The sequence below is a fragment of the Tiliqua scincoides genome, chromosome 3 (assembly GCF_035046505.1).
Source record: "Tiliqua scincoides isolate rTilSci1 chromosome 3, rTilSci1.hap2, whole genome shotgun sequence".
NCBI classification, from domain to species: Eukaryota; Metazoa; Chordata; class Lepidosauria; order Squamata; family Scincidae; genus Tiliqua; species Tiliqua scincoides.
Genome location: NC_089823.1, coordinates 110,504,230 through 110,524,087, shown reverse-complemented (window position 1 = coordinate 110,524,087; position 19,858 = coordinate 110,504,230). Strand labels below are relative to the sequence as shown.

The 19,858-nt window shown below is 43.8% G+C and overlaps 1 pseudogene; it reads left to right on the top strand.

Annotated features, from left to right (window-relative positions):
- Positions 1-4,578: 4,578 nt before the first annotated feature.
- LOC136647288 (5S ribosomal RNA) lies at positions 4,579-4,698 on the top strand (annotated as a pseudogene).
- Positions 4,699-19,858: the final 15,160 nt, after the last annotated feature.

The following is a 19,858-nucleotide window of genomic DNA, read 5'->3' as shown; positions in this document are numbered from 1 at the left end:
GGGGCTGCTTATGCTTATACTCAAGTGGGAGGAGCCTGCACTTACTTACGATTTTGCACCCCTCTAGCTACGCTACTGCCAAAGGCAGCTGAGTTCCAAAATGTTAGCACAAAACACAGCCTCAGAACGGAGAGGTAGGTATTTCCTTGGAACCAAGTTGTAGTTTAGGTAATGCCAAGGCTGCATGCAGGCTGAACGGCTGATTAGATATGCAACTAACAGCGTGATAGGTAGGTAGAGAGGTATTTAGTCTAATTAAAGGAAGTTTCTGGATTATGTTGTTGCCCTTATCAAAGGTCAGTATTCCAGGATGAAGCTTTCTGCTTTAGTCAAGCTGGAATTTATTAGCACTCTAAATAAATCACTTACAAGAGAGCACAACATGGCCAATTATGGCTACATTTCAATAGGCTTGTCAATAAACCAGTGCCAAAAAGTACAATTAGAGAGCATACAAATTGCCACCCTTTGCTAACAATGTTTAATTGGTAGGAACAAAACTTCCAATCCTAGACTTCTTAGAGGAAAATGTTTCGACTGAGCAGAGGGTAGCAAAACAAGGAGTTACAGAAATACGTATATAATTTGTATTGTTGTATTTTGTCTTCATTATTGTTTCTCAATATAAAGGGGGAGGGCAGACCAAGAGGTGGTGCAAGCATGCAGAGCAGTAGTTCCTAACGATTTTCACTTACATACCCCTTGGTATCCCATTTCTATAAATTATACCCCTCATATTAGCAAAATGTTTGCAATTAATACAGTTGCTGTTATTTCAGATTTACATGTTTTCAACTAATGATCCATATCTGGTAATACATGAATTGATGACCAGAAACTAGCAGTTGTTGGGACTTTCAAAGCCAGCTAACTGCTTTCTTTCCTGCCTTACCAGCCCAAGGTGTCTTAATAGAGACCTGCCTTTTTCCACCACTCTTTTTCAAGCACTTCTACAGATCTTGGCAAGTACACCTAGGGTTCCTGAGGTAGAGGAATAAAGACAGGAACTGCATGACTTTCAAAGTACCATATAATTTTCATTGTGATTTCTTATATTTAGTATGTGCAAAGTAGGATTTTAAACATGGCCTAGTAAGTCCTCATGAGAGGACTTTGCATGCTACAGTGAAGGAAGCAGGAGTAAGTGCCAATTCCATGTTTTATTATACCAATGGCTGAATCAGATGTAGCATTTGACATAACTTGTTAACCATTCCCACACACACTGTGGTCTTCATCCAGACTGGGGACGCTGATGGCAATATTGGTTAAAAACAAGATGTGGGAGAATCTCAAGCATAGGATTCCAAGGCATACAATTTCACTTGCATGTTTGCTAAAACTACATTTCAATTTTTTGCTGATTTTTCTTTAATCTGTACAGAAGTGTGCTATGTCTGAGACACTTCAAGCCCAACTCTGACTGAAAGGTGTTGAACAATCCCTAAAGTAGTTCAAAAGCAAATAGAACAGGTCTGGCCATAATTTAGTTTGAAGATGGCACTACTCCTCAATGGAAGAGCATTCAAAACAAAACACCAGTTGTCTCATTGCTTCTCCATGGTTTTCTGAAAGAGTACTTTTTCTTTTCTTTTTTACCAAAAGGCAAAGTTTTGATGCAAACATCGTTCAAAACTGACCCAAAATTGACTCTGATCTAGGTTTCATGCTTGTAATGTAACCAGCAGATGCACAACCCAGAACGTCACCCAATGAGGCCTTTGGTCTGCTGCCTCTACACAATAAAAAAAGCCACTTATAACGCTCCTTGGTGTCACTAGAGGGAGAGGGGGTGTGGTTCATACCGGGTGACACCAAAATGACTGCAGAAGGCTTATCACACCCTAAGACCTAAATCCTAACCCACTTTCCAGCACTTGCATAGTTGTGCCAATGGGACGTGTGCTGAATCCTGCAGTTGGGGGGGGGGGAGGCACTCACAGAGGCCTCCTCAAAGTAAGGGAATGTTTGTTTCCTTACCGAGAAACTGCAATACTCTTACGTTGGTGCTGGAAAGTGGTTAGGATTGTGCCCTAAGTCTCAGGAGGCTCATAATGAAGGAACGGCCCTTCCTCACCTTGAAGGCACAGCAGAGACGGGGCCTGGGCCACACTTTGTGACACCAACCCTAATGATGCCACTGACACTCCTTGGGCAGTTTATTCAGATGCAGAAGTGCAGGACTTCCACATTCAATGTAAAGGGCTGGCATGGATGCTCTCACAGTCCTATAAATAAAATCAGAAGTCCTGCACTTCTATGCTTGAAGCAATTGTGGAGCAATGTAAGGAAGGAGGTGATTCACTTTCCTTTCACTTTTAGCAGGTGGGAAGCTGATCAGTGGGGTTTGCAGGTACAGCAGACCGGAGGGTAAAGGGTACCCTGAATCTGCTGTCCTCTCCCCCTCTGAAATGGCTACCGATGCAACCTGCATCACCTCACCTAATAGATGGACTGCCCCAAATGTAATATATGAAAAGGAACATGCAGGATGACAAATGGAAGCCATTTCAATTTCTCCAGAAGGATGTCATTTTGCACAAGTCCTGGCAGTGCAAAGAGGCAGTACACTGGACTTGTGCTTCCTCTCACCTTGCATCACTGCAAATGTGAAGCTGTTCTGTGCCTTCTCCTCTTCTGGAAGCAGCCACAAGTGAAGGGAAAAAGGTTCCAAGAAGGGCAAAAAGAGAAGGATGGCAGTTAAATGGACCTGCAGCTGGTTGATTGCAAGTCAGGTTTGTAGGCCAGGCACCTATCTTTCTATTGTTCAATAGGCTGTAATGAAGCAATGATCATAAGGTAATTTCCCACATACAGTAGGTCTACATCACAGTACAGAATGCCACTTCAGCATTGATGGAGCAAGACACTACCTGTATTGTCACAGCTTGCAAAACACCCAGGATGACCAGATACAGTGGAGGACAGAATGCCTACACCTTTAACCATTGTATAGAAGAGGGAAATTTGGCATTTAAACCCTTCCATATTGATCTGCACCTGCTAAAATTCTCTCTTCTATCCCGTGGTTAAAAGGGGCACTCAGTCTTCAGTTGTATCTAGTCACCCTGACAACACCATATGATAGAACAGGAAGCTTAGTGCTGTGACACTTGTTTTGGTTTTCCCATTCTTATTTTTTGAAGATTAAAAACACTTGATTCAGCTAGAGATGGCAATCAGTTCCTATTATTCAAGTTCCTTATTCTACATTGGTGTAATTCCCCTGAATTCATTGTAAGTACTTTGTATTCATGCTGGCATAAACAACAACTTGACTGATTGTGTCTCTAATATTTAAATACAGAACACCATTACATTTAGCAGATATAGTACGTAGAATATGAAAGTAATTGTCTCCAAATTAGTTTTCAGCTCTGTGGACTTTTTGGTTCCATTAAAAAGAAAAGTATGAAGCAGCAACACTATTCTGTTTTATTATTTCATGAATGTGCTTAATATTCACATAATGATTTGACTCCAAAGACAAAAAAAATGCATGAGCGACAAATAAATAGTGACCTCCTCTTGTAAGGACACTACCTCTAAAGTGTGATTGCTAAAGATATGCCTGGCTGAATCCAATGTATCAATATTTATTAAGCAGACAGAAAGTCAATTTCACCATAACTTGCAGTGCGCTCACTAAAGAATATGCCTTTTAAAAGAAAATGCCAATCCCTATTTTAGTGGGTTCTATCAACTTTATTAACAGAAGCACCTTTTAAAGAATGCAATGAGCAGTCAGAATAATGATATCAGGGTGAGAGTAGATAGGAAGACTTAGAGTTGACATTGACCTTTAGGCAGGTGAAATGCTTCCCAGTCTCTTAACCATCCATACAACCCAAATCTATCCAGTACTGATCTGTGAAATGAAGCCCACAACAACAGCAGAAGTGTCGTAAAAGGCCTGCCGAGTGAGCATGGAGTACTCCGCTGACATTTATCTTTCATGCACTGCTGCAAGAGGCAGCTGCACTGTAACTTCACTGCTGGACCCCACCATGTCTGCATGAACAGGTAAGGGGTGGGAGGAAATGGGGTAGGGAGGGGGCAGATGTGGGCAGGGAGGGGGAGGAACAAAACAGGGAAGCAGTTGGAGGTGTGGATCTGGTGGCAATGGCCCACACTGGATCCTAGCCCCTCTTTTTCAAACCTCCCTGCCCCTTCCTTTTTCTCAGACTTGCACTAGCTAAAGAGCTGGCACAGTTTCAAGGAGACTCATTGCAGAGCAGGAGGCTTTAAGAAGGATAAGGGAAAATCTCCTTCCCCCTCCCAAGCCTCCCTATCTGCTCCCCCCCCCCATACAGCACACACGTTTTTGGCTCAGCTGTACTGACAGGAAAAGGACAGGATTGAATTCTTAGAGGAACAGGGCACCACCACCCACTACTCCTCCACTTTTCAGTGTTGCTCCTTTTATGTCGACATGCTATCTTTTTCATTTCATAGCCAATTACTGTTAGCACTACAGCTCTCATGAGCCAAAGTTTCATCAAATCATCATCATCAAATCATGATTAGAAATGGGCTTGCAAACTCTAGTTTGGGCCAACTGTGGTTAGCGCACGCAGAACTGACAGTAACTGTTACCCTGCACATGCCCAATCTCGTCTGATCTCGGAAGCTAAGCAGGGTCAGGCCTGGTTAGTACTTGGATGGGAGACCACCTGGGAATACTGGGTGCTGTAGGCTTATACCATAGTCTTTCAAGACTGAAAGTTGCCAACCATTTTGGAACATACTTGGGAGTAGGTATGTGCAGAAATTCCCTGAGAAATGTTGCTTTTCTTATAGAAACACTAGTTCTTGTCCCGGTGGTAGGGGATGGAATTGGGCTGTAAAGAACTGACCCCATGCACTTTAGGATGGCATGTATATATCCTGGTCCGTCCCCTCACATCTTGGTAGGTTTCTTTCATTGCTTCAGGGCCAGTTTGTTTCTCATCATCTAAGTAAGGAAACTGGACCAGATGCAAGGGGAGGGGACAGGACACTGACTTGCTACCTTTAATTTTGGGTGGTCAGTTTTGTACTTAGCCAATTGGCCCAAAGATTACAGAGTCTGAAATGCCCATATGTCAGAAATTTATGTGCAAAAAATTTACATTAAATCTAGAGTATGTCAGGTTCAAGAAGTCACTTGTAGAGAGAGAATTATGTTTCTCCATGTGCAAATTGCTAATCCATGCTTACTCTCCAAAGATACCACCGTGTCAAAGCACTATATGTCAGCTACTGTCGGCTGTCTGTTATGAAGCAATTGTAAGAGCCATGCTCATATGTGATAAATATATCAGTGATCCAATACAGAAAGTGATAAAACAACAAGACAGAGCACCCCAGAACACTTCTAAATAATAGCTAGAATGATACTTGATGAATTGGAGGAGATGAATATCACTAGGAGTCTGCATCCCAAAGGGAAACTTGCCAGTGTTAGAGAATTAGGCAGGGAATTCACTGCTCTGTTGGACATTTATTTCAATGTCACTGAAAAATGGGAAGGCACCTCTGGGTTGAAAATAGGAAACATCTCAAAGAAGGAAACTGTTGATTTCTATGCAAAATGCGCAGTCTTTTAATTAGAGATTATATCTGGGAGAAGGCTAGAAAGGTAAGTGATGTCAGGAAAGAAGGAAGAGTTTTATTGTGATTTTTTTTTTTCTCCAGAGGTATATCAAATGAAAGATAAAAGTAAAATGCCCCCCACCAGGGCTGTCTGTTTCCATTTCAACATGCTTTTGATCAAGGCAGCAAGCACAATGCTTATTCAAACGGCTGCAGAGCCATTGTTCCATTGCTTTCCATACTGTTGCCAATGCTCTTAAGCAATCACCAAAGTGGCTGCATGCTTATTCTTCTGGTTCCCCATGGCTTATAGAAACTACACCTAAGACTGGAAAAAAAAATGGGTATATCTACCTGATCAGGTTTTTTACAATCCAAAAAGTACTCTCATGCTCTCAATGGAGCATGCAATCCAGCCCAGAGAGGGCCCATTTTATCTGGCCCCTGGAGGCCCTAAGAAACTTCTGTCAAAAGAAGGATCACAGATAATCCTCCGTTTCACACATAGGAAAAATGGCATGTTTTTATTCAAGTTGTAAGAAAAAGAGATAGTTCTCACTTGATTATGCCTCTCTTTTGGATTTTGCAAGGCATGTGGAAATGTTAATATCTATGCATATTGTCCGCTTACTCCAATGCTACACAAGAGAAAGATATGGAATTACTGTATAAATGTGTTGCAATTTATAGAATAAAACAGATAACTTGCAGGGGGTCTGAACTACCCATCACTCCCCCCTTTAATGTAGATTCCTAACTTGCAGGAGACAACCAGCTGCTGTCTATTCCTCATTTTGAATGTCCCCATCCTGACTTTAAGCTGAGTAGGTCATTCACTGACAATCCCAGTAGATTTAAAAGGGGGTCAAAGAAGTTCTGGACTGTGTCACCCTCTTTAAGCTGAGCTCCTTTTCAGTTTGACTTTGCAGTCCTTGCACATGTAGTTTCCAGCCAACATCCCCAAACTCAGCAGCCTCTGGGGCTGTTCTGGGGTTCATCATTGACATCCTTCAGTCTCGGAAGACTATGGTATCGTGCTCTGAAATGACCACCTATCCATATTCCTCGTCCCACACTATACCGGCCACTTGTGACTGGCTTGGGTAAAACACGATGCCTACGTGAATAGTCTGAAGTGAGTGGGGGGGGGATCACAAGCCAATCATGTGAGGATTTAAAAAAATCTTCCTTTGACCCCCAGTGGGACAGCCAGAGAATCCAAGTCTACCTTTCTGGCCAAGTGAGAAAGTCTGCTCTTATCACTAACACACATAGGGCACAATCCTAACCTCTTATATCAGTGCTTTTCCATTGGCACCACTATGCCAGTGCTGGAAAGCACTGACAGAAGGGATTAGGATTGTGCCCATAGGGAATCAGTGCTATGCTACACAGCCCTAGCAGTTCCCCCAAAATTCTGCCTTCCATGGCCAGGAATCAAGCCCCAATGTCCTGTCCTGCCTCTTGTGTGGGGAAGCCGGCAACATCATTCCACTTAGGTCTTGTGGGTCTTGGGGAATGGGCCTTAATGTCACGCTTGAGCAAATGCGCCACAACTGCAAAGTTTGTTTACTTCTGGAAGGCACCAACTGAATTTTCAAGTCTGAGCAACTAGTGAGGTCAATTTATACCAGAAAGGCACTTCTGGTCTCCCTCAGTCACTATCTCTCAAACTAGGCTACCTCACAAGGTTATTGTGAGGGGAAAAAGGGGCAGGGGCCTTGTATAGTAACACAAGCTCTTTGGAGCAAGAGCAGTATTGAAATGTGAAAAATAATTTTATGATTTTTTTTGGGGTCTGCATAGCCTCAGCAACAGAAAACATAACTGGGTATTTCAGAATCATAAATAAAAGTAAAAGTATTCCTATGTTATTTGCAATAAAAGCATATTCCTGACTTTTTTCTACACAGAAGGAACTGAAGCAAGAACAGAAAAAAATTGCTTTTCATGTTTTGAAAATAAAAAGGAGCTAATATTTCACTGAACCACCCATCGCAAACCTGACTTCCGTAATAGCAAATGCTAATTGTTGTTCAAAGTCAAAGCCATTTTGAAGGTTTAGATAATCACCCCACCATTTCACCTTTCTGGGGATTTGTAATGAAACACCAGAGGCTTGCTTTTCAGCACAGCAGCTTCTGTCAAGAGATTTTCATTTACTTCAGACGTTGATTAAACTCCCCACAAGGCTTACCATGCTAAAGTTTGCTTTGAAGTGCTGAAATGTGTCCTTTAGCTGCATCTCCAAGAGATCGCTGTTACAAACGGTGAAAAGTGAAAAAGTGGGGACAGAAAACTGCCACTTTTTTTCCCCCAAATGAACCTTGACCAACATTTTTAGCACCGCTATGTATATTTCTTTTTAACAGTTTGATAGGCATTGAATACTCATTTGCCTTTGAACACCTAAGCAGTCCAAGGACACAAAGTTGAGAAGCGCCAGTCTTTTCTGGTGCATTTCAATTTAACAGAAGTTAGCCCAATTTTGGTTCGCAGTGGCTCACAGTCCAATCCTGAGCTGCCCAGTGCATGGGGCCGCCATGGTGCCAAAAATGGCTGCTGCAGCATCCTGAATGCACAGGGCAGCCGCTGGCGGCTTCTCAGGGGAATGGGACTTTGGTCCTTTTCCCCTGTCTAAGGAAAGTAGCCCCACAATGGGGATACTTGACTCTGTGCCCGCTATTGAGCGGACGCAGCGTAATGGAGTTCCGTGTCGAACCGAGAGGTTCGACATGGGGCTCCAGATCCGGCAGAGCTTCGCTTCGCTGGTCCCATCCCCTCCATTCCCCCTCCCCCACCGTGTCTCCTCCCTGCCCTCTCCCCACCTTACCCCCACCCCTGAACAAACTCCTAATCGCCTCCCCTCATGCCCCAACTCACCACCTGGTAGTCCAGGCTACTGCAAGATGGTGGATTGTCAACCTCTGACCAGCGCTTTACCAGCGTGGGTTCATGCTGTGCCAACTCTGGCGCTTGGCCAGTGCTAACCCAAGCTCAGGATTGGGCTCTCAGCCTGCTATCAGTCTGAAGGATAGCACCATCCCTTTCACTTGAGGTTGAAAGGTTTCAGCCTAATTTTGCGATCAGATACATGAGATATCAGTTAGTAAACTCATCCTAGAAATTTTGTCAAGAGGACCTGAGTCTGGTCTGAGCACTGTGCCAGCTTGGCACTTGCCCTGGGTAATAGACAAGTAACTGAGATCTTCTGAAATGGCAGGATTCTCTGCTAACGGATCCTGAACCCAGTGCCTTGGGAGATCATAATCTCCTTCAACTTCATCTGATTCTGAAGGGGCCCCACCTAGCGACGTGCAACAATTTGCCTGAGAAATGTAAGGACTTCTAGAAACTCACCTGGCTTCCCCTTGAAAATGCATAGAAGGCTCTCCTTGGGAGAAACTCTATTTCCACTTATTCAAACTGTTGGCCTCAAGCCTAGCCCCATCAAATCATCCTTTCCAAAGGCCAAGTTCAACCTCAAGTGTCTCCTTAGCCAATGGACATAATTCCTGCACACGTCTTTGTTCCCCCATATCCTCACGTTGTTACACATGTTCCAGAACACATCTGGTAACATCTCTCATTTAACTGATAATGTAATTCAGGCTGCGACCTCTGCTGGATGGGTCTATTGGTCCGATCTTATGCTATACTTGGGTGGGCAGAGTGAGCGCTCTGCTGTCATGTGCTATCACAAACATGCCATAAAGCATGCTGTGACAATGTGCCAGTTATCAGCACTGGTAGCAAAGCCAAAGCCTTCCTGCTGGTGCCATTGAAAAGAGCAATGCCCGCTGGAACAGGGAAGGTGTGAGCTGAGCAGCACAGGGGCAGGAAAAGGGTGGAGGACAGCAGGCAGGGGCTATAACAGAGTGGGGGAGGGCAATGATGTGAGCAAAGGGTGGGCGGATTGGGCCCAGGAGGGGAGCAGGAATAGCAGCACCAGTGCACATCATATCCTTTTTTTCCCTTCCCGGTCCTGATCTGCCAACATGGATTAACTAGGACTTGCACCAGAAATATCGCTGGTGCTGGTTCAGGTTGACCCATTGCACAGGCTGGGGCTTACTCTAAAGCAAGGGAACAAATTTACCCCTAGGAGACTGCCTGCTAAACTACCCTGCTGGATGCCAGAGCTGCTGCATTGGTGCAGGGAAGTTTAGGTAGGATTGAACAGCCTGTCTTGTAAACCACAGGAATGCCGCCTTTAGCATTCCCAATTCAAATCCCCTCTAATTGATAGTAGCAATGAGAATGCTAGTCACTGTCAAGTACTGTAAACAAATACATAACCAAGTTATAGTTGGCAATGATGCTCCTGCCAGGTGCTTCACCACTACTGCTCATCCTGGTGAGTAGGGAGTCCCCAAGTGGGTGTCGTCCCCCCCTGAAAAACTGTTTTGCATTGGGCCCCGCAGCTCCTCAGGCTGGCATGATTCAGCATGAAGGTATATGTAAAATAAAATAAATGAAAATTGCAATGCCACCTCCAGATGTTTGGCAATGACCTCACCACATCATTATAGTATCAATGAACTTCCAAGTTGCCAAGTCCTGTGTAGTGCAGAGTGCAGCTGAGAGGTGCGCGGCTGCTTGAGGGCGGGAACACTGCTCCCCAGATAGATTCTCCATGTCAAACGAGCCTTAGCAAGGACAAATTGTCTTGATTTTGTGAGAACTTGAATTTTCAGACTACTAAAAAATAGCCTCATCTGAAATAGACAGGCATTCCTTGGCTGATATAAAATTATTTTTACCAACATATGCATACTCAGAAGTAAATTGGAAAATATATATCTTTTAACTCACCCCCAAGAAACGCAGACTAGAAAGGCAAGGAAATTGTACAAAGCATGAACGATCCAACAGTCAAACAAAGGTGTCAAAGATATAAGAAGAAGGGTGGTGAAGCAAGATAAAGGTACATTTTGTTGTCCAAACATAAGAATTGCCACAGAGGGCACACTGTGAAAATTCCAAATGAGAAGGGTGGCTGTGGAGCACAGATTATTGAACTTTAATTTTTAAATGAGCTTAGACATCTGTGAAATTTAAACCCCAGGGCCAAGCATTTATGTGACACCGCATTCAAAAGCGAACAAAGCTTTGACATGCAAATTCTGAGCCTTACATTGCATCAGAGCAGGTAACCTTGCAAACAACCTTCATGTAGACCAACCCTACTCTCCCTCTAGCTCTGTTCGATTCTGTCTCCCATATGGATCTCTTCCTGCTGTCCCTTTGCTAATCAACTTGACAGCACTTCTCAGTTCACTTTCTACCAAAGCTGATTTTTTTTTTTTTAAACAGGCTAGGCTGGACCTGTTATTAACCTGTCTTGTACCACTATTACTTATATTACCTCCTTTGAGATAAGCAGCAACATTGCTCTAGCTGATCTTTGCATATGGGATATGGCTACACACACACACCCCATCAGTATTGCAAATGTCAGCCTATTACTGGGTCATTAAAGTCAGGTCGTGATATTTCTGAATTTGATGTTTTTAACCTTCTCGAGAGTTAAGCAACACGTGCTAGACGTTTATTCATTTCTGCTCTTAAGGTGCTTTGTTTATTCTTCTGACACCCAGTCTATGCCATAAAAATTAGGTTATACTGAATAAATTGCACACTGAATTTTAACAATTACCTGTTAGTTGTTTTGAAATTTCCTTTCATTCAGAAACGTCACTTTCAATATATAAGCTGCTGACTACAGTGCAAGCTGTATAAAATGGGAAATAGCATTCTTATTAATTTATGACAGTCTCCTACCACCCTAATGAGCATTTGTCTTGCAATTATGGCTGTAAAAAGATTTTTAAAAGATTAAACATTTTTTAATCAATTATCCCAACAGATAGTCAGTTCAACGGGTACATTTCAACAATATAGCAAAACCTCCATGGAGGTTCCTTGTCAAGGGTTCCAAAAGACACAGATGTAGGTTACTTAAGTGAAAAATTACTCATAACTCAGGTTTAGCCAAATAATCAAAGAATAGATTTTAATCTACAATTAAATTAAATTCAATTAATCTACAATTAACAGGTTGGCAAAAGTCCTTTAGAAAGCTGCCAAGCTTGAAATTAGCAGTTTCAAAAATGGCATCTGGATGCTGACCTCAAAATAACACACACACGCACACGCACACACACACGCACACACACAGAGAGAGAGAGAGAGAGGTTTTGCCCTTCTCTCTTTTTACCCAGCATTGAAGGCTGTATACTTAGGCAGGCTACTCTATACCACCATGTTTTCAATGGGGTTTTTACACAATATGTTCTGTGAAGCAGATTCACAGAACCCTCAGTTCACCAGATGTTCAAAGCATGATTATCTCTTTCAGCTGTGTGCCATCAAGCTTCCACAGGCAATCATATATCAAGTACAGGCAGATCTCAAGGCTGTTCTCCATCCTTTGCCAGCCAACCTTCTCACACACACTCCCTCACTCTCACTGCAGTGGATGATCAACTCAGCAGCAAATCCATTCTGCCACAACAGCAACTTGTCAACCTGATATTCTGTCTCCCATCCAGAGTGAGACCATGGTTGTTCCTACTTAACTTTTCAGGCAGTACAACAGCTCAGCCATCAGACTATACCTCCCTCCCAGTCATTGCCCTGGCTCCAACACATGGAGCATCCCACATGAGAAGGAAAGGTAATCCAAGTCACCATGGTCCCAGCCCCCTATAGGTCACCAGTAAATGTATAGTTTGGTGTCACCACTTGAGTATACATCATAATCTAAACCAGGGGTGCCCAAACCCCAGCCCTGGGGCCATTTGTGGCCCTTGAGGACTCCCATTCCGGCCCTCAGGGAGCCCCCAGTCTCCAATGAGCCTCTGGCCCTCTGGAGACTTGCTGGAGCCCGCGCTAGCCTTATGCAACTGCTCTAAGCCAACTATTCGACCTTTTGCTTGAGCTGTGGGACGAGGGCTCCCTCCACTGCTTGCTGTTTCACATCTGTGATGCAGCAGCGGCAGCAAAGGAAAGGCCGGCCTTGCTCTGTGCAAGGCCTTTTATAGGCCTTGAATTTTTGCAAGACCCTCATTCATTCATATATGTTCCATCTCTAATATATTCATTTATGTAAATTATTTCAAATTTGAAATTAAATTAATTCTTTTTTCCCCCCCTGGCCCCTGACACAGTATCAGAGAGATGATGTGGTACTCCTGCCAAAAAGTTTGGACACCCCTGATCTAGACAACAGGTTTAACTGATGCTGTTGTCTGTGTCTTGTTTCTGTGTTTCTCCTTGCTCACCATAAGCAGCTGTTTCACAGATGAGGACACTGTGCAGAACCCAAGGGATGCCTAAAGCCTGCCTGCAGTGAGCAGTGGGAGTCCAGCTACTGCTTGGTGAAGTCACTGACCTACTCCTTCCAGTCAGGCTGCCATGACTTTGAGAACTCCATGGTAGACAGTGAATCAACTGGTGCAGCTAGACCACACTGACACCTGTTACTTGGCCATCTGTTGGATAACTTGCAATGGCAGAACAGTCTTGCTGGGAAGACATGCTTGGCAATATCCCACTTGTTTATTTCTCTCTCAGATGCTGCTATATCACTGATACTAGTCAATATACCCTTGACTGGGTCACATGCTGTCACTTTGTTAGCAGATAATGATAACCCCTCCTTAATGGAAAGTGAAGCCTCTGCTGGCCTCAAGGTGGGACTCTGTGGGAGAGAGGCCTCTCTGTTCCCATAGTCCGCAGCATTCTCACTCCATGATTTCTTGGGCTCCAAGAGGGTGGATGCTCCTCAGTGATCATGTCCCCTGTTCTCTGCTGCCATTGTATATAGCGGGCAGTCGCAAGGGCAGTTTACCAGCAGCCACACCAGTAGATGCCAGTGATTAAGATAAGAGCATAGAGTGTTGTGTGGGTGGGCCTCTGCAGTAAGCTCCATCTCACACAGCAGCCCAGTGATTGGCCCATGTAGTGTTCCTTCTAATAGATGCTTCTAATGCTACAAGCGCCCAGCTAGGTGAGCCTGTTTATGGGGATGCAGGGTGCAATCCTAACCCACTTTCCAGCACTGACATAAGGGCAATGCAGCTCTCAGGTAAGGGAACAAATGTTCCCTTACTTTGAGGATGCCTCCACGAGTGCCACCCAACTGCAGGATGCAACACAGATTCTATGCAGGATTGGGCTGTTGCATGCAAGCTTTTATGACAGTGGGACAGCGTCCTCCTGTTGCAAAATAGCTGGCGATGAAGCATGCAGTGCTTCATTGGTGTCCATTTGTGAGTGCTGCTGCTAGAGATGGCAGCACCACAACCCCATTGATCGACCCCGCCATGCCCACCCAATGAGGTAAGGTAATGGTGGGGGTGGGGTGGGTGAGAAGGGGCAGAACTGGGCAAGGAGGGAGAACAGGAGTGGGAAGATGGTGGATCCAGCAGCAATGGTGCATGCCTGATCCTATCATCTCGTTTTCAAACCTCCCTGTCCCTTTCTTTCCTTGGACTTGCACAAGCTAAACAGCTGGTGCATGTCTCAGGAGACTCATTGAGGAGTGAGGGGGAAGGGGAAAAACTTCCCTTTCCCCCCTCTGAAACCACCTGCTCCGCACCCTCTCCACTGGATACAGTGCTCCTTTTTGGCGTGGCTGCATCGGTGGGGAGAGATAGGATTGAGCTCTCAGACCCTCAGCTGCAATATGGAGAGAATAATTATAAGGTTTTGCAAGGATAATTGAAGTAATGTGTGTGGAGCACTGTGAATCCGTGCAAATGATATACAAATGTTAAGCGTTACTTTAATCAAATGATATTACAATCCTGGCATAGATTCTTTCAGCCTATGAAATTATTCATTTTCAGCCAGTTAATCTTGTTTATAAATACCAGTTGTTCACTATTGGGGGGTTTAGATCATATTTCACTCCAGAGCACCCTTTCATCATCAACAAAATGTCAGAGGATGATTAGGCCAAGCGTAAGTTCACAGAGCTGGTTAGTCAGATTTTTTTTCCTTCTTCTAACGGCCCCTTCATCGTTTTGTTTTGACTCTCCTCATCTTCCTTCGGTGCACCTGGAATGTCATATTTTCAGTCCAAGTTCTGTACGACGTGTTTCAACCTTCCGTTTGTGCTTTAACTTTGCTGCAGTAAAAATGGGGCTGGAAATCCCAGGAGGACAAACCTCCTTGTGAGTTACACAGCCCTCTCTCCTTCTGCTAGGTTTGAAACAAGAAACAAGAATAGTTTGTCTCCCAGGAGCCTGGTGTTTGAGTTGATTGTGGTCTTGGCTGACACACCAAAATGCAAAGCAATGATGAGTTAAGCCGCTGTGCTGTGAGCTTTTGTCCTGTGAATTCCACGTGAGCAGAGACAGAAGACGAAACACGGGGATGGGGGGGAGGAATGAAAAACATCATCAAAAATCTGTCAGAATAAAGTAACAGAAGAAGAGCATTCCATTTGGGATTGTACCAGGGATGTGAGTTCAGGTGGCTGTGTGCTTCAAAAACTTGAGGGACAGCCCTGAAACATTTGACAGAGGGATGGTCCAAGATGGAACAAAAACAATTTTTGCTACATAGAGATGTTCATTATGCGTGTTGCCTATGCAGATAATTATCTGCATTGCAGTGGTCATCTGAGCCCTCTTGAACTTGCTGAATATGTCCACTTATTTATTTATTGATACCCCAAACCTAGCCCCCTCCCCTTACACTGACGCAGCCATGCCTTGGAGGCACGTGCTACATCATATGGCAGGGGGGCAATCAGGAGGTCTTAGTGAGGTAAGGGAGCATTTGTTCCTTTATCTCAGGGTATGCTTCCTGATGCCTATGGGTTTCCTCAGACCTACGCCTGCTGTGCAGCTGATGTAAGTCCAAGGAGAGTAAGTAGGCAGCAAGGTCACTCCTAAACCAGGAGTGTCAAACATAAGACCCATGGGCTGAATGCAGGCCCCAGAAGCACATTATTAGGCCCTTGGTCTTTCCCAGAACCACCATTAGCTGCTCAGTTGTGCTGTCACTGCTGAAAGGGCAGCCCACATAATAATTGTGCTCTCCTATATCTTGAAAATATCATCAAGATTTGCATTTCTCTTCTGTTCTCTTCAGCTAAATTTGCGCATCATTTACAGCTAATGAGTTTCCAAGTGAGAGAAAATTCTTATCTATGGTCATGAGCTGCTTAATGACATCACTTCCTGCTTTATGACATCACTTCTGGCACACATGATATAGCATCATGAATGCTATTTGGTCCGCTGTTTGAAACAAGTTTGAGTATTCTGAATTGAGCCAAGCTTTCTGTACCAAGTAATCACTGAGTAGGTTACATCTTGGCAAGATCTGCAGAGTAACTGTTTGTTTTCTGTCTTTTAAATAATTCATGTTTGTATGTAAAATGTAATGCACGTTCATTTCTGTGTGTACATGTAGGTGCACACATATACATATATTTGGGTACTACTTAGGTTTATACGCTCTCTATGATTTCTGTACAGAGTCTTCACCTATCAAATGTTTATGCCTAATAAAGGTTTTGTTGACTTGACTGACTGAAACCAGTTTGACACCACTGGTCTAGACCAAGGGAGACTGCATTTGGTGTGTGCATTTGCTACCAAGATCCACACCCCTCCAGCCTCTAACTCTCACCATGCCCAGGAATCCCATGCCCTCCCCTTCCCCCTCCCTCCCCATGCCGACATATTGACACCAGCCCTGTTAGATATTGATGCACTCCTCTAACACAGCTTCCATTTGGCGGAGGACGCTCCGAGTGGCCTACCAGTGGCATGCTGAAGTCTTCTCTACTTTCTGCCCACAGAGGCAGTTAGTGGATCTTTGTGATGGGAGAGGGGACATTTAGTTTTTAAAAGCCTAGCAGGCAGTGGTGGCAGTGGAGGTGGGAATGATAATGATCCTCATTATGCCAGTGGGGCTACACATCCATATTATTCTTGTCATGTAGAATATTTATCTACTGCTTGTCAACAAAAATGGTTCTCTAAGCAGTTGGGAGAGCAAAAGAGATTGGGTAGGCATGTTAAAAATGGTTTCCCTCCCGAAAGGTCTTACAATCTGAAAATACCAGAAGGAGCCAATGGGAGAAATGGAAATATAGGAACATCAAGGGCCAGCTTTTAAGTCATTGAGGAGATTTTGCCCCATTGGGCCCCACACATGATAGAGGCCCCGCACTGCCCTTCTGCCCACTGCTGCTTCCAATTGGTCCTAAACTGGGTCACTCCGGAAGCAGCTCCCACCCACTGTTGCTTCCGATTGGCTTGAAACCGGGTCACTTTGGAAGCAGCTCCAGCCCACCGCTGCTTCCAGTTGGCCCGAAATTGGTAGCAAGCAGGTGGCAGCATGAACTCCTCGCTCTTTCCGTGCCCTCGCTGCTCCCAGCATCATCTTTTCCTCCCGTCTCATTTCGAAGCAGGCTGCTATGGAGGGGGCAGCAACAAGTGAAAGTTGGGGAGCGCTGCGGGCTGGGCACACACTCCCTCCTCCTGCCCACTGACCTCCCTGGTGTTTATTCTGCACAATCACTAAAGGTATCTATCCTTTATGTGGAGTTCTATCCACTTGCACAGAAGTAACAGATTTTTTTTTCCTTGGCCTGGCTCCATTCAAGCTAAGAGCTAAAAAAATTAGTAGAGGGGGCTGTGCAAAATTAGAGGGAGGTCCCTGCAAAAGTGTTTCCAATTGGGCTCCACAGCTCCTAAGGATGGCCCTGGGGACATTCCTGTGCTCTCCCCTTGCTAAATAGAAAAGAACCACCACTTTAAACAGTGTTGCTTTGCCCAGTGAGTAGGGGTAACTGGGAGCACACCCCTCTTGATACTGACAACTTGCTTGCAGCTAAAGCTGGATCAAGGTCACTGGTTTCATGCTTTTAATTAAACAGCCTGATCCTATGTAGAGTTCAGAGTCCCAAAAGTCAGCGACATTTATATTTTTGTTTTGCACAGTAATTGTTGAAAGCAGTCCTGGTTTTCCAAAGAATGGTAGGATATATGTATTTTGAACAAAGAAATGAGTTTATCTGTTGATCAAGGGACTGCCTCAACTCTTGCCTTATCTGAGCTGTTTTGTTCACTCTAAGAACAGAATCTAATGGAACACGTTTTTCTTAATATGTGCAATGCTGGTTGAATTTGTTGGGCACCATGAAGGTAAAATGTTTTCTCTTCAGTCCTAGAGTAGAATTAATTATCTTCAGAGGAGAGGAGCTGAAACAGCTTCTTCTTTGTCAGTGGGAGCTTTATCGTTATAGCTCACAAACCCATCAAATACCTGTGCTGTGAATTAAATCCGCTTGGAAATGTGAACTCATGCTCTCCTCTGCACTATTTTCAGGAAGAAATGGCCACGTTAAATCACGACAGCTCCATGGTATAAACTGTCTCATTATTGTAAGGGTGAATGCAATTGGTGAGGGAGCTGGTATAGCAGGCTGGTCAAGAATGTGGCCCCCAAATGTTCTACATTCCAATCTCATTGCAGTCACAAATTCACCAGGCAGCGTCATACATACATACATACATACATACATACATACATACATACGTGTGTATGTGGGGGGGTGCATGCAGTTTATATCAGTGTATTGCTGCTCTTTCTTACTGCTTTACTATATATTGCTATACATTCGTTTTATTATGTGGGTTGTCTAATGCTTTCATGATGATTTTGGCTGTTGCTGTTGGATTGTTGGCTTTTACTGCTTTTTTCTATTTTTATACATGTTGAGGATTTTATGTTAGATTACAATCCTAACCACACTCAATTGGAAGTAAGCTACATTGACTATAATAGGCCTTACTTATGACAGACATGCATATGATTGATTCACAGTGTCTAATTTTTGTTATATGTTTTTTTATGATGATTTTAGCTGCCTTGGGCATCCACATTGTGGGGAAAAGTCAGGGTTTAAATGTATTAAACAGAAAAAAATAAAACCCTTTTATTAAAAATCACCACAACAAAAGTTAAAATGCACTAAACGCAGATTCAGCTCTCTCACACACACACACATATTTAGAAGGAGAAAGCTTTTGCAAAATAAGAACATCCTCAACGGTTTCTTCAAACTGCAAGCAAGGGGGCGTTCAGATCTCTGTGGGGGAAGTGTTCCACAGCCATGATGATACCACGGCGAAGTCTGTGATTCTAGTGTCAATAGTGATGCCTGTATTAATGGTAGGCCAGAGAGCATGGCTATAGTGTCAGATCTCAAGGACAAGGAAGGCTGATAAAGCCCATTTTTGCCTTGAGCTCCGGCAACAGCATAAGAATAATAGCACTGGCCTACTTTACAAGACTGTTGTAATGATCGACAAAGGTGAAATGACATGTTACATGACAGACCAATGACTGGATGTCATGATTTTTTAAAGAAATGCAGGCACTGGAGCTGCCAGTACAATTAAGGCACTGGCACCAGGTGAATGGGTTTGATAATCTCTCCCCACCCTGTTCCTGGTCTCATGGGGGGAAAAGAAAAACCACACCCTATTTTTGAACAGCTTGACCCAAGCAGGTTACTTATTATGCAAGTCCAACTTGCCCTCTCTTCCCCCACTCCCCCCGCCAATTATGTTCATCTACCTGAGCCCAAAACCTTGAAACTGATTTTAGTATTCCCTTTCTCATTGTTTGACCTGACCTTTGAACAGAATCCAAAATGCTGATGGACACAAGAAACAGGACAGGAGTAAAATTAATGAATTTAAAGTCCACCATCTCCAATGCCTTGTTGAAATTTATAGGGCAGAACAAGATCCCTCATTTTACCTTCTTCATTCACTATATCATGGGGAATTGGAAATAAAATTATACTATAAAGTTGGAATTTGAACTTGCTAGCAAATCAAGCAGATTAGACACTGGGGAAACATCTACTGGATGGTGAAATTCAAGAAATGAAGCTCAAACATAATTGCCTGACCAGGTATCTTGCTATCAGAAACTTGCATTATCATCTGCTTCAGAACGGCTACAAAGGTAACAAAAAAAAGTCTAGGTTTTTTAGTGACAAAAATTCCCCAACAGCAGTTTCCTGAGTTTGTCACAGTGCGAAAGCAAGCATCCTTCGCTGACTTGTCTTTAAGATTCATTCAAATGTGTCATAAGGAAGGGTTTTTTAAAACAAAAAACAAGCAAAAACACACACGCACGCACACACAAACTCCTTCCAATGATAGGCCCAATTAACTAATTCCCTGCTTCCCTAGTGTCCCTTGTCATGCCTTGTCAAGCACAAAGATAAACCTGAACATGC